A 5,055-nucleotide genomic window follows, 5' to 3' on the forward strand; every position below is an offset into this window, starting at 1 on the left:
TCAATGATAAATGAAAACCTAGAGTATAAAAAATGATTAGATTATCATAAGAAATCCACAAACTTGCTGTTTGCTAAAGAATACTTTATATTCACCTCTTATGAAGTCTTTTACAGTTTATATTTTCTACCACTCCATACTAAAAAGCAATCTCAGTTTGAACTTGTTTTAATATTTACATAATTAAAATGCATGTCTTTCCTTCATTGCTTTTCAAATGGTAATTAAATGATTCCTTTGTAATTTATCACAGTGCTTCACTGTCTTCAATATACAATGATAAATTTGCACATTAAATGGAAAAAGGGTCTATTAATGTTTTTCCTTGAATATCATTTCATATGATCTTATTTTGATAAAAAAAAATATGACTTCAACAATATATATCAATAATGATGTCTAAATAGACCAGAATTTCCCAAAGTGTGTTCTTTAGGAGCTTAGATATAAGAATCTTTAAGTCAATTTTTGTTTTGTTATATCTGCCTTTTTAGCATAGTTTTTATTTTAGTATATCAAATGTTCAGGAAAACACACAAATCATAATTACCTTGCTCAAAGAATTTTCACAAAGTGAAACCAACACCCGAATCAAAACATTATCAGCACCCCAGAAGCCCCTTTGAGTCCCCTTCCAGAGAAACCACTGTTCTGATGTCTAACCCCATAGATTAGTTTTACCTGTTTAAAAACTTTATATAAATGGAACCATCCAGTACATATTCTTTTATGTCTGCCTGTTATAGCTCAAAATTCTTTTTGTGAGATTTAACCATGTTATTGTGTGCAGTTATACATAGTTTTGTTCTCATTGCCATGTCATATTTCATTGTGAGAATTGATCACACTCTATTCATTCTACTGTTGTTAAACATTTGAGTTTTTTCTAGTTTGGGGGTCCTTACAAACCTCGCAGCTATGAACATTCTATAGTGCATTTTTTTTGGTAAACATATATATTCATTTTTATTGGACAGATAATCAAAGAGTGGAACTGCTGGGCCATACGATCAGCACATGTTCAGTGGAAGTAATACTGCCAACCAGTTTTCCAAGTAGTTACACTAATTTACACTCCTACCAATAGTGGGTGCGCAGTGCCATTGCTCCACATTCTTCAGTGCGCTCGGAATTTTCTATTTCTATTTTAGCCACCCCTTTGTCATCAAGCTGTGGTTTTAGTTGCATTCTCCTGATGACTAATGAATTTGAGCAATTTTTCATATTTGTATTGGCTATTTAAATATCTTATCTGATATAACTGTTCAAATCTTTTGTCCATTTTTTTCTATTGCATTGTCTGCCTTTTTGATACTGATTTGCAGGAATTTTTAAAAATATATTGTATACATGAGTCTTTTGTCAGATATATAGTACAAATATCTTGTTTGAGGTGGTAGCTTGCCTCTGTAGTTCCTTAATAATGTCCTTTGATGACCAGAGTTCTTCACTTGAATGTGGGCATTTTACCATTCTTTTTCCTCTTTGTGTCCAGTTTTTTTTTCTCCATGTCATGAAGATATTCTCTGTCATATCATGAAGATGATCAACATTTTTTCCTAAAAGCTATATTGTTTTACTTTTCATATTTAGATACGAAGTAAGGGTCATTTTTTTCTCCTCTGCATATTTAATTGACCCAATACCTTTTGTTGAAAAGACCATACTTTATCCACAGCACTGCAGTGTCATCTTTGCCAGAAATTACTATGAGGATCTGATACTGGACTCTATTCTATCTCATTGATCTATTTGTCCATTCTTATGCCAAAAATATACTGCCTTACTACTAGTTCTATGAAATCTTAATAGGAGGGATCTCACTAGCATGATTATTAAACAAAGTTAAACAGTTTTTCTTGTTTGTTTCTTACTTACTACTTGAATGATCAGAAACCTTATTAGATATGCTAAAGTGTATTATAATTGTCCAATAGGTAGATATATGGTGCTTCCCAAACAAAATTTTAACTATGGAACATTTTTTTCCTAGAAATGTTTCGTGGGACTCGTGTTCTAAGTAAGGCACTTTGGGAAATAAATAGATGTACGTTTTTTGGTAGAAAAAGCTGACCCTCAGGCCAGGTCCAAATTGTTGATGAAAACTTCTAGCTCTCAGCATGAGATAGAATTTCTAATTTTCTTCACAACCTCCATGAGGTCAAATACATTAAGCTCTCAACATCCAAGTGCTTAAAAGGAGACAGGTACCTATTTATCAGAATGGAGTGGGTAAAATAAAAAATCCTTTCATACCTTTCTTTGTACTCCTAGGTTCTACAGATTTGGGGTGCCTCACCCTTGATTCAGAATCAGAAGTTGTAACAAAATGAGTTATTTTAATACAAATGTTAGCCACCTGGTCTTCCTGGGTGACCATAGTTATTCACTCGCTTGCATATTTAAGCAAGCTCAGAAGAACCCATCACAGCAGCCCCACTTGCCTGGCTCCCCATGGAGCTTTAAGCTCTGAAGCTCTACTTGTTGTCAAAGATGACAAAGAGTTCCAGAGATGGGAAGAGTTCATATATGTAAATCATGTGACCCTCTACTTGAAGTTTGTCTTATTTAAGTCCTAGTCAAGGCTTTGACAGCTTTCATCAACTAACATAAAGCCTTCCCCCTCACCACTCCACCATCATCCTGATGTCTGTTTATCAAGGGACCCTTGGACACACTTTTCTCTCATAAAATAATCAAAGTTATAAGGATGCCATGATTAGGGCTCTAGGGTTCTTTCTCAGTTTTTGTTTACATTCAAAACATCTTGGAATTCCAACTTATGAAAATAAACCAATGTTATTCTGCTATATTTAGCTACTGCAAAAATTCACTAGAAAATTAAGTATATGTATTTTACTCTAAGAAAAATACAGAGTATTTTAACAAACAATGTCATTCAGCCAGCCACATTTACTAAATAAACATTTCAAATGTGCTGGTTAAGGTGTGATTTATGGATTTTATAAGTACATTTATAAAAATACATTAATGAGGCTCTTACATAACACCCATATCTAACCCCTAATAAGGAGCATCTTACCACTTCTACTGGGGGCTGGGGGCTTTTAAAGACCAATTCTACCTGAGTAAAGGATTCAGTGAAGCACGGTGGGAGGATCCCAAGCCAACAGACCCAAGTTCAAATAGCCGTCCTACCACTTAAGGTCTGTGTGCTATTAAGCAAGTTATTTAGACTTTTGGAACTCTACTTTTCTGGTTTACAACTTAATATAGTAATAACTATCACTAAAGTTTTATTATGAATATTATATAAGATATTTAGGTGAAGCACTTAACAGATTACCTGTCATATATAAAATGTTCAATTTTTATTCTTTTTTTTCTTTCCTCACCTCCTCCACTAACCCAGATGCTTGAAGATGTTACCAAAAGATCATTATGTCTTAATGATTATGTCAAGTTGACTACCTTCAGCTTGGAAATTCTGTGCACCTCCAGCCTTCTGAATACTTCATAAAAACATGGATTTCTAATACAAATATGGCACCACAGGATCAACAATGGACAAACTGGGAATGACCTCCAAAAGAGCAGTATTGAGGTATCCATGTGATAAAAGCAAAATACCAAATTGACATTTCAGTGTCACCATCTTTGTGCTACCAGTATCTGTCCACACAAGATTCCAGACATGCCACCTAGGATATGTTCTACAGTGCAGAAACTCAGCAGAGCAGAAATTTCAGGCTTTCCTTAAACAACTTACATTTTTATCATTTTTCTTTTCTTCAGCCAAAGGCAGACAGGGCTGAATTACTTCAAGATAGAAAATAAAATCATAAGACACTTCCAAAATGGGAAGGAATTAAAGGTGTCAGTTCTCAAGCTACAACATTATGATAAATACAAATCAGAATGTTATAAAAAATATTTCAAGTTTAAGGTTAGAACTGTTCATAGCTGTACAAGTCCAAAGTGTAGGCAGTGTAGGGAAATGGACAGTTCTCAAGAATAATGTCACCTAAGGATCAGAATCCAGCAGAAATTGGCAGTGGAACCCTTTCTGTTTTCCTGCAGGAGTCAAGAAGTCTCACAAGTACCTCTGTTGCTAAGTACTTTAAATTTGTGCTGAGCACAACTTTCTTAGGGATCTTCTTTCTCATGATGCCTTATGACATTCTTACTTACATCATTTTTAGGCTATGCTGGAGTCTTCTCTTCAAATATTAGTTCACATGTTTGCCTAATACCCTAAGAGAACAATACTGGATGTAAAACTCCTAAACCATGTGTACCTAGAAATCCCAAATTTAATGTTTTCTATATTAGAAGCACTGAATCTCAGTTGTCTTCCCATCCAATACCTATATTACTATACTCAAATTGTGGAGCTACCTCACTGCTACCAATCATCACCAATACCTCTGCTATTTTATCTCTTAAATGCCCTATTTCCTATTTTTCTGTTACCAATTCAGTGATGACAAGCTAACAGTTTTTTGCCTCTCCACCAATGCCAGTAAGGAAACTGCTTAAAGAAATCAAGCTATTTACAAATTATCATCACAAGGAATGGCCTACCATTAAAGACAATTATCTATGAGCAAATTACAACATTCAGATATCTTAGTGTTACTGCATGTGTAATGAATCTAAGAATAATTACTAAAACATTTACAGCACTGGCTATAAACTATACCTAGAAGCCAAACTAACTGGGGTTATAAAAATGCTGTGACAAAATAATAAGAAAAGGGGCTGGCCGAGTGGCATGTGCATTAACAGTTGGCTTGGGAGCACCAGCTCTGAGCAGCAGGGCCTCAGTTCGGATCCCACATGAGGGCCAGTGACACTGCCCTCTACAGCTAAGAGGGCAAACAACAGCTTCACCTGGAGCTGGGCTGCCCGTGAGTCCCCGGTGACGGCATAGGCTGCAGTGGGCTGCCATGAGCTACCGTGAGTGGCTGGCAGCCAGCGTGAGCAGCCATCCAGTGGCCGATGACCGATCTGCCTCACCCGGGAAGAGCACAATGATAATACCAACATGGGCCAGTGAAGCAACATCCTCCACAACTAGACTGAAGAACAAAA

Source organism: Hipposideros armiger, unplaced genomic scaffold, assembly GCF_001890085.2.
Source record: "Hipposideros armiger isolate ML-2016 unplaced genomic scaffold, ASM189008v1 scaffold_1103, whole genome shotgun sequence".
NCBI lineage: Eukaryota > Metazoa > Chordata > Mammalia > Chiroptera > Hipposideridae > Hipposideros > Hipposideros armiger.